Here is a 23190-nt window from a genome sequence, read left to right as displayed (position 1 = left end):
CATCATATTTTGTATCATATATAGTATGAGCCTGGGTATCTCTTAGTCGTCGGACACAACACAAGTAGTTGTCAATGTGAGTCCCTTATATCTGGATTTTAGCATCCTCTATTGAACGCAAGTCGTTAGGTAATAGATGGACAATGTAACCTGTGCCACGCCTACAATAACCAATAATTATTATAAGCTTGAGATTGTATTACCAATGTAAATAGAACAATAATTAAAAATTTTCCTGACATTTTATACTTACTCGATATCTTTTTGCGATTGTATGTAGTTATCGTAGCCCTCATGGGCTTAAGATCATTGACCCTGTTGGTCCAAGTGATGCTCAACTACTTCAGCCGCTATCTACATCGCCATGCCCCCTACACTGTCCAAGCTAGGAATAGGAACATTATTTCCTGTCCTAGCTGATGTCAAGGGTGGCATTGTCTTCTCACCCTCCACCGACGGAGATTTGTTTTCGTCTGCCATGTCCACCACGACATCAACCTTGCTCTTCTTTCGCTGCCGAGTGTATTCAGTGTATGGTGGTCGACGACACTGCGATGGCAATCGGTCGCTCACAATTCGTTCATCGCCCATAACCACTTCCTCCTGAAATTGTACAAATACTATTCGTTACATAAAAATACGTATTACATAATGAAATGTAAATAAAAGTGAAGTCAAGGCTTACTCCGGATTGAGATGTCTGATCCTCCACATCATCATGAGCTGGATCTACCTGATGACCACCTCGCTGCTCCTCAGCACCATCCTCAATGTGTTTTGGGGAATCGTCAATAGGCGGGACGATTAGATGAGTAGGTAGTGTTGCCTGCACCCTACCTACTTACCTCAGTCTCTTCTTTGCCCGCGTCATCCATGAGCTCATTCGACTCATTTCCCTGTCTAACCCATCCAGCCGAGTGATAATTTGCCTAATCTCTCCATCCATCCTATGTAACATCTCCAGCGTGAGGGTCCGCATCTCGGTGATCTACGAAAGGAAAAAAAATTACAACAGTAAAAACCAATTGCAAACACTTACAAAGAATTTCAAATGAAAAAATATTTTTATAATAAAAATCATACCCTAGCATGCTGTCCAAGGTGGGTACTAGGAGGGGGTTCTACCTATTGTTGAGACTTTGACTTCCTTTCTCTGTGTTGAGCCTCAGCCTCATTCTCCTTCTCCTTCTCATCTTCACCCCATCTCTCACCTCGTTGGACCCCCTAATTTCATCCTCATCCCCGGTTGACGTACTTAACTTCACATCATTGTCAACCCCCCTATTTTTGTACACATCGACGCCAACCGAGTATAAAGGGTTAAAGGTCTGCCAAAAATCTGTCTGGCACTCCGCTGCAGTGGGCTCGAGTGTCGTGCTCGATCCTCGTGCCTACAAATTATTGAATTGTTCAGTCAGATATTATATATAATAAAAGAAACTAAATTTGAAGTTAGGTTAGACACTGACAACCATAAGGCATTCATCGTAATTGATTTTGTGAGGTCTTTTATTGGATAACCACTTTCTACACCTAGGAATGGTGATTGCGATGGGTAGTCTGATGGCCCGCTTATTCTCCACCAATAGGAATGTCTCAATCATCCACCACTGTAGACAGCAAATAATTTTACAATAGTAAACAAAAACAAACAAAACGTTTAGTTAGTATATACAAATCATATACAATAATTTGATGTAATATAATATAGAGAGAGTAAGTAATTATACTTGAAATGCCCAAACAAAATCATAAATGTTAACTTTCTTCCCCAGCTCACTATTTAACTTCCTCTCGCTCGTGGCCAGCCAAAGGTAATGTAGACTCTGGCTATAAATGTACGTCTCCCATGGGAACGCCTCAAATGCCCCTAAGTCCTCGACTATAGTCCATACGAAATCCTCCACGGGTGCACGCTCATCGTGGTCGAGCAAGATCATGTTCACCATAACAATATTTCCCAGCTTGAGGACATCCTCTGAATCTAGATCCACGCTATGAAGTACTACTTTAATCTGGGCCATAGTCACCACTCGTTTCTGGGGGAATAGACACGCCCGTAAACTACCTAGCTTCATGGGCATAACTTGAAATCTTTCTTTGTCAATTGGCCCAAATTGGAGTCCACTGATGAGGATTAACTCCTACTTGTCATACCTATATGGCATACCGCCAATCTCAAACCACATCTCATTATGGAGGGCACCTGAAAATGTCACTTCCCTCACCAGGACTTCATATTGAAGGATAAAAAACGAGGATACAAAAGCATGCAACAGAAGCGTTTTAATCAAAAAAACAATCCTCGTATTGATTAGAATCTAAGAGACTTACTTTTACGGCGGATTACCAGTTGGAATGGGGCGATAGGGGCAGGATGCGCGGTAGCTTCTTCGCGTGGTGGAGACGACGGCTGTCCTGCTATCCTTCGGCTCCTTCGCATCAGAACTTCGAGGCTCTCTTTCGATCTTCCGAAATATGACTCGAACTCGTGGCCTTTCTTCGGTGAAGAAGAATGAAAAACGACTTGGATGAAAAAACAAATAATGAGAGAATATATAGGGAGAACCCTAGGGTTAAAACCCTAGTGGGCCAAACCCTAATGGGCCAATATCATTTAATTAATTTTCTAATTGGGTTAGCCCAATTAATTAATTAAAAACCCTAATGAACTATTATTTTATTCTAGCCCAATTAATTATGGACCATTCTGAATAAAATAATTCTCTCTCAATGTAATTCATCCAACAAGCCAAATGTATTAAAAAATACATGAGTTACATCGAGCTACCCCGAGGACCAAAAGACAAATTATTCACGGCTACTAAAATGACCAAAATATCCCTGCTACCTAGTAGCTATATTTTGTCATTCTAAGTGTTCCAACTATCACCATATGATAACACTGACCCCACGAATAATTTTGCATATGCCATGTCTTTGACCTACTAGTGTAATGACGAAAATACCCCTCTGCGTAACACCCATCATTTAGAAAGGAATAATGTACTAACACCTTTCTAAATGATTTCTACCATCCTTAGATCACTAGTCCAATAATCCGTGACTACTCGAATGTACTTGCTTATCATTGGGAGCTACCCAGAAGCACACACTCTTAAGTCACGTTCCCAGGGCCCTGGATTATTTGATTATTCTTGGACAATCACAAGGGGGTGAATCACAGAAACTATCTTGTATTAGTCTGTCTTAGCTAATTAGAAACCATACTCCCAACTCAAAAGGATATTGATCTTTGATAGACCTCACCTACAATGAATCTAAGAATATAGCTCTAGGTTCACTAGACCACCAACTAATACTCAAGTATTAGAGTACTCGTCCACGTAGTAGCAGTGATAGACTAGCTCCATGATAATTAGTACTTTGTCATTAGCTTCTATCACAGGTCCACTCTACGCATTCCAAATGCGCTTGTACAATTAGAGTAAACTGACTGTTTACTGGCTAAGGCAAGCCATCCTCCATTAGGATCTATTGCACAATGATCTTATCATGATAGAATGCCCAGTTCTATCAAAAGATCAAGAGTAATATTTTCTTGCTTATTAAGTACCCATGATTCATGCCTAACTGTGAAGAACGACCCATCACATGAATCACTTACTTAATAGCATGGACACCTTTCCAACAATCAAATGCAAATAATATATGTGCCATAAACTGAATAAAAGAAACATCATTACCATAAATTAAACAAAACGTGTCTTTAGGGCATACATTTCCAACACATATATCAATTGTGGTACAGACAAATGATCAAACATAGGGATTTATAGGAAATGTCCAAATGGGCCCTGAGTAAATCTTTCCAATACCCCATGATGTTTAAGAGCATCACGAACTGCCGAAAGCTGATTGATTCCACAGTGCGTAGTGACCTGTGTCCCTGGTGAAATTTCCCATTAAGCGTGAACGTAGGTAAATTGCATAGACTGATGGTGAGTCATCTGTAGGGAAAATAGAAAATCATACAAGAAAAGCAATTGGATCATGAAGTAGATTGAAATGGGGTTAATGGTTTCACCTGGCTTCACAGGGCAATTATGCCCTAGAGGCATGTTCCCGGGATTAACTGTCGATGAAGCCTGGGAGGTCGGCCTTCCTCACACCCTTTTGAAGCCTGATGAAGCCCGGGCTCCAACGACCTTCATCAAGAGTGAGGAAGCTCAGAAACATACGCTCGACATTCATCAAGAGTAAGGAAGCCCGAAAACATACACCCGACCTTCATTACCTGATTTCTCACCTGGCTTAAAGGTCGATTAAGCCCGGTAGGGCATCGGCCTTCCTCTCCTCCTCCAGCTAAGAGCCCTTCCAGGAAGGCTAATGGGCACCCTTGCCGACGAGGCTTTCTCGCACAAGGAACCCCTATCAGCGAGGATGCCCATCGGCCAGCCTAACAGCTTTCTCTAGTTAGACAGCTTAATGCATCGTGACGAAACCCATCGTGATGAAACACATCCATCCCTTCCACAAAATATCACACAAAATGAGAGGAGATTGTCAAAGGTGACAGCTTCACAACGGCGGTCGAGACACGAGAGTTCGGGTTTAAGGAGAACCTCGATGAAGTTTAGCCTATTATCATTTTCTTTTAAATTCTTTAAATATAATTGTGGTCACATATCTAGAAAATGGAAGGACATTTAATTACTAACAACGAGAGGCACAAAATTAAATATTTTTTTTTAGAATTAGATGACTAATCATTTATGTTATCAAAATTCTCATATGATGATCTTGACACAATGTTCATTGAACATAATTCACCATGTTTTTTTTTTGAGAAGTTAATGATCATTTGATCATTTAATATGCTATTATCATCTTGGTGAAATGTAGGCTCAATTAACACAGTTAACGTAATTTCATTTCACCATAGATCATTTAAGTGCTATTGGAAACCAAGGATTTATAGTAGTAAATTTATAAAATATATATATATATATATATATTTGGAAGTTTACAATTCAACGGGTTTAGTTACCCATCCCGGGTTTAATTGGGCGATTAAACCTGGGAACGATATTGATCTGAAAAATCATATGTTTCATTATTATATTTTATTTTGGTGGGGGGGGGGGGTTAGGGGATCTGAATTACTCAAGAGGCATACCCTTAATAATATGATACAAGCCCTTAAGCCAGGGTTTGTCGATTCATACCAACATCCATACAACATTAAAAACACTCAAAATGCCTCAAGGGGAAGCTTGTAACTTAATAATATGATACAAACCCTTAGTGAGTCTATTTTTATTTCCTCAACTCTTAACCAATCCTCCAAAGTTCCCACTTGGTGAGCCGCTTCCCCTTACTCCCAAATCCATTTTCCTTAACGAAACAACAATTCTCCCTGAAATCACTGATGAGATTCGGCGAGATGAGCCCCTGGATCATGTTTCCTAACAAAATCGCCAACAGTTCGATCCACCAAGTCGTCGTTGAAAAAGCCTGCTCGAATGGTAATGAAGTTGTCGCCAAAGTTCATAGTCGAATTTTTGTTTTTGCATAAATTTTAGGAGTTAATTGATGTTATGAATAATTTGTTATAGAGGAAGCTAAAATTTAAAAAATAATATATCTAATTATTTAACTATATATAATTAGAACTTAATAATATGATTTAAGATTTCAAAAAAGAGAAATTTTATTTTTAAATAAAATTGTATGATTATATATTTCATAGATATGTTGAATTGAATTAAAAATGTCTTATATGATAATAATTTTATGTGAGATTTCGATTTTTTATCACCATGGTTTATGAGATTTTTTGATCACCATGGTTTCATGAGATTTATATATGATATGCCCGGGAGGGCGAAATGGATCTGTGATCGAATGTGGGCCCCAATAGAAGACAAATCAAAGTTAAAGTTAAAGGCCAAGGAAGACCCGCTCGGCCGTGCCGGGTGGGAGCCCACTCGGCACAACCGAGTGGATGAGACCACTCGGCTGGGCCGAGTGGCTAAGACCACTCGGCACAACCGAGTGGCTGAGACCACTCAGCTAGGCCGAGTGGCCGTGACCACTCGATTGCCGAGTGGTTTTCCCGACCACTCGGCCCAACCGAGTGGAGAGGGTCACTCGGTCGTACCGAGTGATCCCTCCCCGAACTTAGCTTCATCGAGTTGTGGTCACTCGGCATGACCGAGTGACCCTTCAAGATAGCCGATCCAGCCGAATTCCCCCATTCGCGCCAGATGATGAGCATTGCGATATTTCCGTAATGGGCCGCGAGATTTCCGCCGAGAAAATCGCGACGCCTCTCTCTCTCCTTCACTATAAATACGAAACCCACATTCATCATGCGGTACGCAATTTTGAGTAATAGAAGTATACTTTTCTCATTTTCTCTCAAGATTTTGACTTAAGCATCGGAGGGTTTACGCGGGGACCCCACCCGCGTCCTAACCGTGCTCTCGTTTTGTAGGCCACTCGGTCACCAAGGTCACTCGGTCAAGGCCACTCGTCACCCTCAGGTCACTCGGTCACCAAGGCCACTCGTCACCCTCAGGTCGCTCAATCACCAAGGCCACTCGTCACCCTCAGGTCACTCGGTCGTCAAGGCCACTCGTCACCCCCAGGTCACTCGATCATCAAGGCCACTCGTCACCCTCAGGTCACTCGGTCACCAGGGCCACTCGTCACCCTCAGGTCACTCGGTCACCAAGGCCACTCGTCACCCTTAGGTCACTCGGTCACCAAGGCCACTCGGTTATTTTGGGTCACCTGATCATTTTGGGTCACCTGATCATTTTGGGCCACTAGATCATCAGCCCTATCAGACTATCAGATCTGGATCTTTATCAGATCCAATTGCTTGTCCAGATTTTCATCAGCAAAGATACGACTCCCAAGACTCTTGCGTCTCTCCTCAATTAAAAATAGATTGTTGTTGTAATACCCCAAGAGCCCAGAGAAGTTAGTATATATCGAGGATAGTGTAAGGAAGGAAACAACACCAACTGGATACCTTTTGGGCTGAATGTTGGCAAAGAACTCCCAAGTTAAGCGTGCTTGACCTGGGGTAATCCAGGGATGGGTGACCCCCTTGGGAAGTTCGTGTAGGCCCATTAGGATAAGTTGTTCCGATCCTTCCTATCGCTCGAGCGGGATGTTACAAATGGTATCAGAGCCGACCCCCGAGCCTCTGAGCGCGATGGTGGGGCAAACCTCAGCGAGGACGCTGAGTCCCCGAGGAGGGGTGCGTGTAGGCACCTTAGGCGAATCCCACATCGGCCATGCATCGGGGGGAGATCTGGGACCGGTTGTAAGGTCGCAGGACGAGGACGTCATGTGCTCAAGGGGGAGAGAATGTAATACCCCAAGAGCCCAGAGAAGTTAGTATATATCGAGGATAGTGTAAGGAAGAAAACAACACCAGCTAGATACCGTTTGGGCTGAATGTTGGCAAAGAACTCCCAAGTTAAGCGTGCTTGACCTGGGGTAATCCAGGGATGGGTGACCCCCCTGGGAAGTTCGTGTAGGCCCATTAGGATAAGTTGTTCTGGTGCTTCCTATCGCTCGAGCAGGATGTTACAGTTGTATTTTGGCAACAACAATTGGCACCGTCTGTGAGAAACGCAAGACAAAAAGTTAACTTAAGAATGGCAAACACTCGAGGACACAGACGAACTCTCTCTCAAGGCGTAGAGACACGCCTGCCACCGCGAAACTCTCAGCAACAGGGAGCGCCTCCCACTATTCACAATTCTCAGCAACATCATCCTCCCCCTCATAACGCTCAAACGCAAGGAGGTGATCGCTCCATTTCTCCAAACCAACAGATGGGGGATCAATCAATCCCACCTCCACTTAACATGGGCTCAAGATCACTTCCTACTGATCAAGCTGGGACCTCACGACAGCCACCACGTACGGTCCCGTGGGAAGAGTACGAAGCATTGAGACAACAACACGTTGAAGGCATACAAGCACTACGAGACATGGCTGGTGTACTCCAAAGTATGATACCCGGAGGGACGCTGCCAGATACTCTAAAAAAGTTTATGCCACCTCTTGAACCTCAACCCGAGGTAGGGGCAGATTCCTATCAAGAGGCTACTCCCGATTCACATTCACGATCTACGCCTCCACGCTAGGGTAGACCCAGGTCACCACCTCCAAGAAGGATCCCTCATTCCATGCCTCGAAAAAATGAAAACCCAAGAATGGAAAACAGGACCAGAAGCCCTCAAAGGCGGAGGTATCACGAAACAGTGGCCAGTACACCAACAAGACATGACAACCAGACGACAGCTAGTATGCGTGATGACATGAAAAGAGTAGTAGAAGAGGTGCTTGAGAAGAAAAAATTAATCCCGACAACAGAAGAGCACCAGCATAGAAAATGTCCTTTTACTGCAGATATATTAGAAAGACCTCTGCCTCGAAAATTCAAGATGCCTCAGATCACCCCCTATTCCGGCAAGGATGACCCATATGATCATGTTCAGAATTACGAGTCTCTGATGATATTGAACGGATGGGACGATGACGTGATGTGCCGAGCATTTTCCTTAACGTTATCAGGACATGCTCGAACATGGTTCAACAGCCTTCCAGAAGCCTCTATTTCATCATTTGGGTAGCTTAAAATAGAATTTACCAAGGCTTTCATGATTAACAGTAGAAGAAAAAAGGATGCCACCTATTTGCTCAGCATACGACAAGGGAATAAGGAATCCTTACGTCAATTTGTGGATAGATTTCGCAATGCTACTCTTGAAATCCCAGACTTGCCGGCTCAAGTGGTAGTATCTGCTATGCTCCAAGGGACATGCCTCGCCTCTCTTCAAGAATCACTTTCTTTAGACCCTCCAACATCCCTGGCCGATTTATTTGTCAGAGCAAACCGATATATTGATAAGGGTCAATATTTCCTATATCCTAATGAATTATATCCCTATTTTAGCTTTATAATTATGCTTAAAATAAATAATTATTTGCATTATATATTATTACAGGATGAAGCAAGAAAGCTGTCTTCTACAATTAATTAGGGGCATAAATCGAAGACGTTGGATTACCCATTATTGTTGCTCAAAATCATGGGCCAACTATGGAGTCTAGAGGATGTTTCATGTGCACTTGGCCCAACAATCAAATAGAATCCAACATAAGACAAGCCCAAGCCCAAGCTCAAGCCCAACACAAGGAAGGCCCAAGCCCAAGCCCAAGCTCAAGCCCAACACAAAGAAGGCCCAAAGCCCAAAAACATGAAAAGCCCAAGTCCCACAAATAGGATGACATCATCGCTTACATCATGGGATATGATGACATCATCGCTTACATCATGGGATATGATGACATCATCGCTTACATCATGGGATAAGATGACATCATTGCTTACATCATGGTTAAAATGACATCATTGCTTACATCATCAATTAGATATTTTGTATTATTAAATTATATAATTAAGTGGTTTCCATTACATCTTTTAGCCTATAAATAGAGCACTTAGGTGCACTTGTAAGAGAGGATTATTCTTGAATGAAATTTTAGTTGTTTTAATTGCTCTTGTTCTTTTTTTATTTTCTCTTGCAAATCTTACTTCTTCTTTTTCTTATTTAAATTCTTATGTCATTTATTGTTACTTTATTATCCACCGCCTAAATGGTCGGTTAATTTCTGCCTTTAAATTCTTGCAATTTCAATTATTATCTTTCAATTATATACCGCCTATATGGTCGGTCAAAATAGTCTTTCAATTATTGTCTTTAAATTATATACCGCCTATATGGTCGGTTAAAAAATAGTCTTTTAAATACTGTCTTTTAAATTCCCGTCATTTAAATTCCTGCCAATTTATTTTAAAAATGGAAATGAGTAGCTAAATCTAATATTGGGTTAAGGCGAGGACAGTGTCCAATGTTCTTGAATCTCAAGATAAGCCAAACCTCGATGAATGCAAGATTTATCTGAGTTAAACTCGAGTTGAGTGTATAAATGATTTTGTGAGTTTGGATTGGGTCATCATCCTAACTTAGAACTCTCATGCCATGTATGAAAGTTGCTAGAATTGGAGATGAGATATACCCAAGCTCAGACGATCAAATCATAGTCTCTAGTATAATAAAATTTACAGTGATATCTTAACCCAGAACCATCATATCATGTATGAGGGTTGCTTAGCTAAGAATCATTCGTATCTTGAATTATAACTACGAAACGATCCTCTGTTTATTTCAGATTAATATTGCTGTTTAAATTACTATAAGAGATTTATAAGGCATTGGTTCTGAACTCGCCTCAACCCAAGACCTTTTTAATATTCAAAAAAAAACCTTTTCACAATCAGGAAAACTTAGCTCTCTTTGGATAAATCAACCCGAATGAACCATTCTTTTGTTAAATAAACCTCCCAGTGAATCGACCCGGACTTGTCCGGAATTTATATTTGTGCTACAACTACACTCACACACTGGTGAGTTTAAACCTCCTCACCATTTCAACACTGAACATCCAAAACTGATTAACGCTATTTAAATTGTAGGGTGAGGAGTGCAGCCAAATTTTGGCGCCGTTGCCGGGGAGGTACAACAGAAGAAAAAAATTCACTCCACGGGTAACTTTGTTCTTAATAATTTTTTTTTTTTTTTTCTTAACTGTTTGCATATTATTCAAATTGTATGAGACTTAGATCTGGTAGAATCTTAAGCCATCAGTTAAACCATTCTATAGATTCTTTATCAGAGACTGAAATATCACTTTTACAATCCATAATGTCTCAACAAAATGAAAACCTATCTGCTCACGGGAGTGATCATGGAGAACATGATGTTGATGAGATTAAACCTCTCAGGGATTATTTGAACCCTCCAAGGCAAACCACTCCCTCTTGCATAATCCTACCAATAAACCATCATCGATTTGTCCTTAAACCAGGTACCATACAAATGCTCCCCACATTTCATGGTATGGATTCTGAAAATCCATATACACACATGAGGGATTTTGAAGAGGTATGTGGTACCTGTGGGGATCAAAATATTCATGAGGACACTGTTAGACTAAAACTCTTCCCGTTCTCACTCAAGGATAAAGCAAAAATGTGGTTAGGGACTCTAGAGCCCAGATCAATAGGAACTTGGAGGGAGATGCAAACAAAATTTCTAAAAAAATACTTCCCAGCTAATAGAACAGCATCACTCCAAAGGCAAATGATGAATTTCGTCTGTAAACCAAATGAAACATTTGCTCAAACTTGGGAACGTTTCAAGGACCTCTTGCATTCTTGCCCACACCATGCCTTTGAACAATGGCGGGTAGTTAGTTTCTTCTTTAATGCCTTAACTCCTAATTTGAAAATGCTGGTGTCCACCATGTGTAATGGTGACTTTTATGAAAAAACTCCTGAAGAGGCTGTTGCATACTTTGACCATGTAGCTGAAAACTCTAGAAATTGGGAAGTTGGGCCATTAACCATGGGAGATTTGAGAGACCAATACAATCCACAACCAAAGGGAAAACTCCAATTAAATGAAACTGATGACATCAGTGCTAGATTAGCTCTGTTGACAAAGAAAATGGAAGAATTGGAGATGAAAAAAATGAAGGCTATCAATGAGATAGAGGTGCATTGTGTAGTGTGTGAAGCCAATAGCCATAGAACAGAGGAGTGTCCAACTCTCCCTGCTTTCAAAGAAGTGTTGTATGGCCAAACTTCAAACTCACAACCAAGGCAAACAGAGGGTAGGATATACCAAAACCAGAACCAGGGTGGAAATTATCAAGGGTACAACCCAAACTCAAACACCTACCATCCAAATTCTAGGAACCACCCAAATTTCTCTTGGAGAAATGATTCAGCACCTCAGCCACACCAACCATTTCCCTCACAACCACAGCCACAACCTCAGCCACAGCTCTACCAACCTAACCAAGGACCATCTGGCTCATATCAGCCACTGCATAAGAGATCCCTAGAGGATACTCTACAACAATTTATGCAAGGGCAGATGGGGAACAATGCTCAGGCAGCAAAATTCCAAGAGCAAACAAATAGGGCAATTGAGGACATGAGGAGTCAGCTAACCAAGCTAACTCAAACTTTGACTGTGAGAGAACCTGGGAAATTCCCTTCTCAACCAAATCCCAACCCCGTGAGGCAAACAAATCAAGTGGAATCATCAAATAGTGGGAACTATAATCATGAGCAGGTGCAAGCAGTCACTGTCCTTAGGAATGGAAAAATAATTGACAAACCAGATGACCCTAGGACAAACCAACCTAATGCACAAGAAGAAGAACAAAATGAAAATATAAAAAATGACAATGCTCCAGCTTTGGAGGAAAAACTTGAAAACAAAAAAAAGGAAGATAAAGAAAAAAATAAGGTGGAAGAATTCAAGAGCAACCCTGCACCACCATTCCCTCAAAGACTTACTCAAACAAAGAGGGAAAAACAAAATGCTGATATTTATGAAGTGTTCAAGCAGGTGAGGATTAACATTCCTCTACTTGATGCAATCAAACAGACACCATCTTATGCAAAATTCTTAAAAGACTTGTGTACTGTTAAAAGAAAGATCAACATCAAGGAGAAAGCATTCTTAACCGAACAGGTGAGTTCCATCCTGCAACTTAAAACACCTCCTAAGTACAAAGACCCTGGTAGCCCAACCATTTCTTGCATAATTGGAAGCCAGAGGGTGGACCAAGCACTCTTAGATCTAGGAGCAAGTGTCAATTTGCTTCCTTATAGTGTATATCAGCAACTGGGCTTAGGAGAACTCAAGCCAACAAGAGTTACCCTACAGCTTGCTGATAGGTCAATCAAAGTCCCTAGGGGGATAGTGGAGGATGTATTAGTGCAGGTGGACAAATTTTACTTCCCTGTTGATTTTATAGTCTTGGACACACAACCCCATCAAGGCCCTCAACCCCCTGTTCCAGTCATTCTTGGTAGACCATTCCTAGCAACTTCAAATGCCATAATTAATTGTAGGAATGGAATACTTAAGTTATCATTTGGAAACATGACTGTAGAGATGAATATCTTTAGAGTTTCCAAACAACACATAGCTGAGAATGAGGTGGAGGAAGTAGATTTGGTTCAAACATTAGCTGGGGACTATTTTGCAAAAGAATTTTTGAACAAATCTATGGAAGAAGATCAAGAAGAGAGAAAGTTAAAAGAATTAGAGAACACTAGGGAGGAAGAAGCAATGCCTGTGGCTCAATGGATTCCCAAATCAGAACCATTGGGTTCTCTGAACAATGAGGAGTCACAATCTGATAATACCTCACCCACACCTGAAATGAAACCTTTGCCAAGTGAGTTAAAATATGCATTTCTAGGTGATGAGAACACACTCCCCGTAGTCATCTCTTCAAGTTTGACATCCCAACAGGAAATTCAGCTGATAAACATTCTGAGAGCTCATAAAAAAGCCTTAGGTTGGACCATCTCAGACTTGCATGGAATTAGTCCTTTGACTTGCACTCATAGGATATTTCTAGAGGAGGATGCTAAACCTGTTAGGCAAATGCAGAGGAGACTCAATCCTAACATGAAAGAGGTGGTTAGGAAAGAAGTGCTAAAGTTGCTGGATGCGGGTATTATATACCCCATCTCTGATTCAAAGTGGGTCAGCCCCACTCAAGTGGTCCCAAAAAGGTCTGGAGTCACAGTGGTGAGAAATGAAAAGAATGAGTTGATCCCTACTCGCATCCAAACCGGATGGAGAGTGTGCATTGATTACAGAAAACTCAATGCAATGACTAGAAAAGACCATTTTCCATTGCCGTTCTTGGACCAAGTCCTTGAAAGAATAGCTGGACAAGCATTCTATTGTTTCCTTGATGGTTATTCAGGATATAACCAGATTGACATTGCCCTAGAGGACCAGGAAAAGACCACTTTCACATGTCCATTTGGGACATTTGCCTATAGACGTATGCCTTTTGGACTATGCAATGCCCCTGCCACCTTCCAAAGGTGTGTGATGAGTATTTTTAGTGAGATGACAGAACACATTGTGGAGGTTTTTATGGATGATTTCTCTGTCTATGGAGCTAGTTTTGAGGCATGTTTAGAGAATTTAGAGAGAGTTCTAGCTCGTTGTGAAGAAACCCACCTTGTGCTTAACTGGGAAAAATGTCATTTCATGGTCAAACAAGGTATAGTCCTAAGGCATATTGTCTCTGCTAAGGGAATGGAGGTGGACAAAGCCAAAGTTGAAGCCATCCAAAAATTACCAGTCCCTAAGAGTGTTAAGGACATCAGGTCTTTCCTTGGGCATGCTGGGTTCTATAGGAGATTCATAGCATCTTTTAGCAGCATAGCCCGGCCTCTGTGTAATTTGCTCTCCCAAGATGTTCCATTTGAGTGGACATCATCTTGTCAAACCTCTTTTGAGAGGTTAAGAAATGCTCTCATCTCAGCCCCCATTATTCAACCACCAGATTGGTCATTGCCCTTTGAACTCATGTGTGATGCAAGTGATTATGCTGTAGGAGCAGTCCTAGGGCAAAGAAAAGATAAAAAACCTTATGTCATCTACTATGCCAGTAAAACCCTCAATGAAGCGCAAAAGAATTACACAACAACTGAGAAGGAATTATTGGCAGTAGTGTTTGCATTAGAGAAGTTCAGATCATATCTGGTGGGGTCATTGGTCATTGTTTTCACTGACCATGCTGCTTTGAAATACTTGCTCACCAAACAAGACGCCAAACCGCGTCTTATTAGGTGGATTTTGTTACTCCAAGAATTCAACATAGAAATCAAAGATAAAAAGGGAGTAGAAAATGTGGTGGCAGACCATTTGTCTAGACTTCCATGCCAAGACCTTAATCTAGACAAGGAACCAATCAGGGACACCTTTCCAGATGAACAACTCTTCCTTATCAATGATACCTCAACCTCTGTTACACCATGGTATGCAGATCTGGCCAACTATCTAGCCACCGGTCTAATTCCAAATCATTGGACCAAGCTAGATAAACAAAAATTCTTTAGGAAGGTTAGGACTTATTTCTGGGATGACCCTTACTTATTTAAGTATTGTGCTGACCAAATTTTAAGAAGGTGCATCCCCGAGCATGAGCAACAGAGTGTTTTGAATTTTTGTCATACTCTTGCTTGTGGAGGTCATTTCTCCACAAGAAAAACATTGGCCAAGATCTTACAAAGTGGATTCTTTTGGCCTACCATGTTTAGAGATGTGCATCAGTTCTGTAGTTCATGTGATAGATGCCAAAGGCTAGGAAGCCTAACCAAGAGGAATATGATGCCCTTACAACCCATTCAGGTGTTAGAAATTTTTGATTGTTGGGGAATAGACTTCATGGGACCATTTGTTAATTCAGGTGGACACGAGTACATCTTGTTAGCTGTTGACTATGTGTCCAAGTGGGTAGAAGCAATCCCAACAAGAACAAACGATCATCGGGTTGTAATGAAGTTTTTGAAAGAAAATATTTTTAGTAGGTTTGGAATGCCTAGGGCCATCATAAGTGATGGAGGTTCTCATTTCTGCAACAAACCAGTGGCTGAATTAATGAGAAAATATGGAGTAGTCCACAAGGTTGCAACCCCATATCACCCTCAAACCAATGGCCAAGCTGAATTGGCCAATAGGGAGATAAAAAGGATTTTAGAGAAAACAGTCAATTCTAATCGCAAGGATTGGTCCTTGAGGTTGATTGATGCACTTTGGGCCTATAGAACTGCTTACAAGACCATTCTAGGCATGTCTCCCTACAGGTTGGTATATGGCAAGCCATGTCATTTACCAGTTGAAATAGAGCACAAAGCCTACTGGGCCATTAGGAAGATTAATGAGGAATCAACAGAAGTGAGCCTTAATAGGAAATTACAACTTAATGAACTTGAAGAACTTAGGGATGAGGCATTTGAAAATGCCAAATTGTCTAAGTTGCATATGAAAAAGTTGCATGACCAACACATCAACAGAAAAAAATTTCATGTTGGTCAGCAGGTGCTTCTCTACAACTCAAGGCTTCATTTGTTCCCAGGGAAGTTGAGATCAAAATGGACAGGACCCTATACAATCAAGACCATATCAGAATATGGGGCAATAGAAATTGAAATCAAAGAGTCTGGACAATGTTTTAAAGTGAATGGTCAAAGGCTGAAACCATATCTAGGCATAGCTGAGAAAGAACTTGTTGAAGGAAATGAAGAAATGGTGGAGTTGGGTGATCCACCATCAATGGTTGAGTGACCTTTAGGAACACATTCGTCTGGGAATCTGACGTTAAAAGACCACCTTTCCATTTAGGTTAAATGGATGTTTCTAGATTTGAAAAAAAAAAAAAAAAAAAAAAAGTATATAAAAATTTGTTTCTTTTCTGCATTACTTAAATAGTGTTTCTCTGTGTGCAATCTAAATAAAAATTTTTGCATACGAGTTCATGCATTGAAGATCGCCAGGTATGCCTATCCTCTATCCTTTTATTGCCGATTGAGGACAATGCGCAATTCAAGTTGGGGGGTAAGGTGTACTTAGGAATTTATTGGTGTTTGAATTTAATCTATTGTGCAAGTAATTTTGTTTGACTCGATAATAATGCTTTGTGTGGTATATATGATTTTATTAAGCACCTAAAAAAAAAAAAAAAAAAAAAAAAAAAAAATTTAACTAACCCCAAAAATTAAAAAAATAAAAAAATAAATAAAAATAAAAACTAAAAAAATATATATATATATTTCAAAAAAAAAAAAAAACCAAAAAAACAAAAAAAAAAAAAAAAGAAAAAAAAATATATATATATATAATAAAAAAAAATTTGAATTGAGAGAGACAAAATTGGCGCTGGTGGCGGCCATTTTCTCGGGCAGTGCAATCACACTGTCCTATAAAGGAAGAGGCGCACTGCCAAATGTTGAAAAATGAGGCACCGAGCATTGAAAAAAATAGACGCGCCTGACCCTACAATTATGGCGTGCCTCGAGCCAAGTATAGAATAGTGACACCCATTGCTCTATAAGAGACTCCATATCTGTATGAGCCAAACCACACTTCTGCAAGCAAGCTCAGTTTCCTCTCCTTCGTGTTGTTCTTCGATCAGGTATTTTCGTTCATTTTGTAAGATTTATAGTTTCTACTTTTCTCTTATTATAGTTGTCTTTTGATTTAAAAAAAAAAAAAATGGATCTTCAACTATCAAAAATCCGCAAGTACTATCCATCTCTCCCAATGAATGATTTGAAACAAATTTATATTGGTAGGTGTGAAAGACTTAGGATATTGATGCGTAATAACATCCCTGAAGATATTCGTTGGCTGATCGAAGCAAAAGTTCGATTAGCTGGCGAAACTTCACCTAGTTTTAAGCACTTCCCGGGCTTAGGGAAGAGTAGTTTTGCAAAGAAACGAAGAGCTAAAAGAGTGAATGGTTGTCACAAGTGTGCTCGTTGGACCTGTAACACTCGATGCAAATCTGTGGGGTTTACGTCCGTAAATCGAGAAGATAAAATTAGTTTCATAAAGGATGGACTGAGTAAGGAGTCATTGGATGATATCCGATTGACTCTTGAGACGCATCCATGTGGAATAGTGCAAAGAGAACTTCTTGCTTTATGGACCCAGTTCATAAGTGACCACCAACGCTATAGTCTTGGGAATCTGACTAAAAACGACCCTGTTTGCCAATCTATAAGAAAATTGGATGGGAAGCTTATCCTCGCTTCATAGAAAGTGTTTAAGCCGTTTCTGGACGTAAAACCAGAGGAAGATGTGAGCCACAATCACAACTACTTGTACATACGCATGATTTTTGTTTGTATTTATTTCTTGTTGAATTGTTGTATAGCTACTTTTGATCACCAAACCTCTTTCCAGGGCATACAAAAGAAACAAACATGGAAGGCCAGTTAGTTCGTCGAATCAAAACCATATGTGTACTTTGTGGCTCTCAACTTGGGAGTGATATTTGTTACGCACTTGCAGCAAGCGAACTAGGCCAAAAATTAGGAGAGAAAAAGATTAATTTGGTATATGGAGGGGGAAATCGTGGGTTGAATGGTTATGTTTCACAAGCTGCACTTTTTGGAAAATCATATGTGATAGGTGTAATGCCAATCCCTTTGGCTGAACCACGTATTTCTGGGATTACACGCGGTCAACTTGTAGAAACGACTTCTATGTCTGAGCGCATGGCTTGTAAGATTTATCAGTCAGACGCTTTCATCGCTTTACCAGGAGGTTTTGGTACACTTGAAGAAATCTTCTGTATAATCTCTTGGGCCAAGAGCAATCTGCATACCAAACCCATTGGACTTTTAAATGTTAACCATTTTTTCGATGGGTTGCTCTCTTTTATTGATCAGGCTGTGGACCAACAGTTCATTTCTCCTTCAGCAAGAAAGATTCTTATTTCTACATCCACCGTCGAGGAGCTGCTAGAGAAATTACATACTTATGTTCCACAACACGATCCTTATGAGCCTCGGATAGATTGGTCTAAGGCAATCAAAAACAAGCGGCAAAAAGGTTCGATTAATTTAGAATTATCCCTGTAAGGCAAGTCTATGATAAGATGGCTGAGTAAGGAGTACTTTTTGTACTCTTGAGACGCATCTCCTATGACTTGTACAAAATTTCTTTTCTTGTGTTCTTAAAAATAAAAAAAATAAAAATAAAAAAAAATAAAAAAACTGTGGAATGTTGTTAGGCGAGTCTATGATAAGATGGCTGAGTAAGGAGTACTTTGTACTCTTGAGACGCATTCTGTTTATCTTATGACTTGTATGAAATTTTTATTTTGGTGTGAAAATATAAAAATATATATATATGGTATGCTCATTTGTTTGTTTGAGTTTTAGCAGTTCACAGTAAATCTATGGACTTATGGAGTTACAGGTATTCCTAACAACCCTATTTTATTACTGCAATTCAAGTTGGGGGGAGTAAGGTATATTTATGAATTATCTGGTCTATGTTTAACTGTGAATTTGCAATTGCATGCTTGTAGTTTTGTGTGAATTAAAAAAAAATAAAAAAAAAAATGTGTGTGCTTTAAATAATGCTATCCCTAAAGCTTTGGAATTGTACACTGATAGCCAGTTGAATTTGCAATATGAATCATGAATGCATTAATTTCTTATTTGAAAACGTATATGTATGGAATTAGAATAGACGATTTGCATGCATCGGGTGTTCAATAATTAGAAATTGGTTTATCTGTCATAAAGTCAAAGGCAATGGTAATTAGCTGATTAGCACACTGCATGATCCCTCAACAGAAGTAGAGACTATTACCCGAGTGAGTGTTTGAGCCTGATAATCGTTACTTCTGAGTGAAATAACACTTACTCTAAATATGCTTTATTGTTTATCTCATCTTTTCAATAGCTTCAAAGCATCAATTAGCTTTGAATGTCTAGTATGATAGCGGATGAATTTGGCTGGTTTCAAACTCTGAATTAGTTGACTGAGTAACATTGTTTTATAGAAGTATGATAGGGAGAGCAATTTCTTTCAATTTGGGCCTATTAACCTTTTTCTTTCTTTACATTAACCTCCATTACTAGCCCATTTGAGCTGTTCTTAGCACAATTTCTTTCCTTACCTTCGTCTAAACCTGTAACCATATGAAGTTTGTCCAACCTGGTGTGTTTCTAGGAATCAGTCTATCTCGGTATTTTCATATAAAAAAAAAAAAGAAAAAAAAAAAAAAAAGGAAGTTCTCTTAGCTTTTCAGCATGAGTGTTTCAAAATAAATGCTGAAGAAAAAAAAAAAATATGTCTAATTTGAGATTAGTGCCAAAAAAAAAAAAAAAAAAAAAAAAAAAATCCTGACACACCATTTGCACACTTTACCCTTTTCTTTGACAACCCGTATTAACCTCATAGCCCCATTACAACCTAGTTTGGTCTCTCTTGATGCTATAAATCATGTGATCTCAAGATTCGAGTTCGGAGTAGGGAATTCTGTTTAAATTCAGAAGTTATTTATCTATGGCATTATTCCAGTCATGAAGCTATGTTAATTTCCCTGTTCTTTCATAAAAATACGTTCTTTGTATTTGGGATGACACCGAGTTTGAACTTGTTATACATTTACTCTTATAACGGTGCACCCCCTTGTGTGTACACCTGAGGAATCGTTTTATTAGAGGGAAAATCCATAGTAAGGTTTAAAGTCAAAACTTCGAGGGAGTAAATCTGTGTATTGATCATCCTGATTGCCATTCCTAAGATTGTATGACCTTTAACCATAAATCTAATTTTGAATGTTCGACTTATTTTGAATGTTCTACTCTACGCATTTTGGTTTCGAATTTGAAATTTTTATATTCATGCAAGTATTGCGATTAGATCATGGCTGGTGTATAATCTAATTGCTAAGGGACTAGCAATATTCAAGTTGGGGGGTGTGATAAGGGTCAATATTTCCTATATCCTAATGAATTATATCCCTATTTTAGCTTTATAATTATGCTTAAAATAAATAATTATTTGCATTATATATTATTACAGGATGAAGCAAGAAAGCTGTCTTCTACAATTAATTAGGGGCATAAATCGAAGACGTTGGATTACCCATTATTGTTGCTCAAAATCATGGGCCAACTATGGAGTCTAGAGGATGTTTCATGTGCACTTGGCCCAACAATCAAATAGAATCCAACATAAGACAAGCCCAAGCCCAAGCTCAAGCCCAACACAAGGAAGGCCCAAGCCCAAGCCCAAGCTCAAGCCCAACACAAAGAAGGCCCAAAGCCCAAAAACATGAAAAGCCCAAGTCCCACAAATAGGATGACATCATCGCTTACATCATGGGATATGATGACATCATCGCTTACATCATGGGATATGATGACATCATCGCTTACATCATGGGATAGGATGACATCATCGCTTACATCATGGGATAAGATGACATCATTGCTTACATCATGGTTAAAATGACATCATTGCTTACATCATCAATTAGATATTTTGTATTATTAAATTATATAATTAAGTGGTTTCCATTACATCTTTTAGCCTATAAATAGAGCACTTAGGTGCACTTGTAAGAGAGGATTATTCTTGAATGAAATTTTAGTTGTTTTAATTGCTCTTGTTCTTTTTTTATTTTCTCTTGCAAATCTTACTTCTTCTTTTTCTTATTTAAATTCTTATGTCATTTATTGTTACTTTATTATCCACCGCCTAAATGGTCGGTTAATTTCTGCCTTTAAATTCTTGCAATTTCAATTATTATCTTTCAATTATATACCGCCTATATGGTCGGTCAAAATAGTCTTTCAATTATTGTCTTTAAATTATATACCGCCTATATGGTCGGTTAAAAAATAGTCTTTTAAATACTGTCTTTTAAATTCCCGTCATTTAAATTCCTGCCAATTTATTTTAAAAATGGAAATGAGTAGCTAAATCTAATATTGGGTTAAGGCGAGGACAGTGTCCAATGTTCTTGAATCTCAAGATAAGCCAAACCTCGATGAATGCAAGATTTATCTGAGTTAAACTCGAGTTGAGTGTATAAATGATTTTGTGAGTTTGGATTGGGTCATCATCCTAACTTAGAACTCTCATGCCATGTATGAAAGTTGCTAGAATTGGAGATGAGATATACCCAAGCTCAGACGATCAAATCATAGTCTCTAGTATAATAAAATTTACAGTGATATCTTAACCCAGAACCATCATATCATGTATGAGGGTTGCTTAGCTAAGAATCATTCGTATCTTGAATTATAACTACGAAACGATCCTCTGTTTATTTCAGATTAATATTGCTGTTTAAATTACTATAAGAGATTTATAAGGCATTGGTTCTGAACTCGCCTCAACCCAAGACCTTTTTAATATTCAAAAAAAAACCTTTTCACAATCAGGAAAACTTAGCTCTCTTTGGATAAATCAACCCGAATGAACCATTCTTTTGTTAAATAAACCTCCCAGTGAATCGACCCGGACTTGTCCGGAATTTATATTTGTGCTACAACTACACTCACACACTGGTGAGTTTAAACCTCCTCACCATTTCAACACTGAACATCCAAAACTGATTAACGCTATTTAAATTGTAGGGTGAGGAGTGCAGCCAAATTTTGGCGCCGTTGCCGGGGAGGTACAACAGAAGAAAAAAATTCACTCCACGGGTAACTTTGTTCTTAATAATTTTTTTTTTTTTTTTCTTAACTGTTTGCATATTATTCAAATTGTATGAGACTTAGATCTGGTAGAATCTTAAGCCATCAGTTAAACCATTCTATAGATTCTTTATCAGAGACTGAAATATCACTTTTACAATCCATAATGTCTCAACAAAATGAAAACCTATCTGCTCACGGGAGTGATCATGGAGAACATGATGTTGATGAGATTAAACCTCTCAGGGATTATTTGAACCCTCCAAGGCAAACCACTCCCTCTTGCATAATCCTACCAATAAACCATCATCGATTTGTCCTTAAACCAGGTACCATACAAATGCTCCCCACATTTCATGGTATGGATTCTGAAAATCCATATACACACATGAGGGATTTTGAAGAGGTATGTGGTACCTGTGGGGATCAAAATATTCATGAGGACACTGTTAGACTAAAACTCTTCCCGTTCTCACTCAAGGATAAAGCAAAAATGTGGTTAGGGACTCTAGAGCCCAGATCAATAGGAACTTGGAGGGAGATGCAAACAAAATTTCTAAAAAAATACTTCCCAGCTAATAGAACAGCATCACTCCAAAGGCAAATGATGAATTTCGTCTGTAAACCAAATGAAACATTTGCTCAAACTTGGGAACGTTTCAAGGACCTCTTGCATTCTTGCCCACACCATGCCTTTGAACAATGGCGGGTAGTTAGTTTCTTCTTTAATGCCTTAACTCCTAATTTGAAAATGCTGGTGTCCACCATGTGTAATGGTGACTTTTATGAAAAAACTCCTGAAGAGGCTGTTGCATACTTTGACCATGTAGCTGAAAACTCTAGAAATTGGGAAGTTGGGCCATTAACCATGGGAGATTTGAGAGACCAATACAATCCACAACCAAAGGGAAAACTCCAATTAAATGAAACTGATGACATCAGTGCTAGATTAGCTCTGTTGACAAAGAAAATGGAAGAATTGGAGATGAAAAAAATGAAGGCTATCAATGAGATAGAGGTGCATTGTGTAGTGTGTGAAGCCAATAGCCATAGAACAGAGGAGTGTCCAACTCTCCCTG

General features: G+C 39.4%; 2 pseudogenes; both read right to left on the bottom strand.

Moving 5' to 3' along the window:
• Positions 1-11187: 11187 nt before the first annotated feature.
• On the bottom strand, positions 11188-11287 carry LOC127789417 (small nucleolar RNA R71; annotated as a pseudogene).
• Positions 11288-22707: 11420 nt separating this feature from the next.
• On the bottom strand, positions 22708-22807 carry LOC127789416 (small nucleolar RNA R71; annotated as a pseudogene).
• Positions 22808-23190: the final 383 nt, after the last annotated feature.

This window comes from Diospyros lotus, chromosome 13, assembly GCF_014633365.1.
Source record: "Diospyros lotus cultivar Yz01 chromosome 13, ASM1463336v1, whole genome shotgun sequence".
Lineage (NCBI taxonomy): Eukaryota > Viridiplantae > Streptophyta > Magnoliopsida > Ericales > Ebenaceae > Diospyros > Diospyros lotus.
The sequence above is the reverse complement of the archived record's forward strand: the minus strand, read 5'-3'. Positions and strand labels throughout refer to the sequence as shown.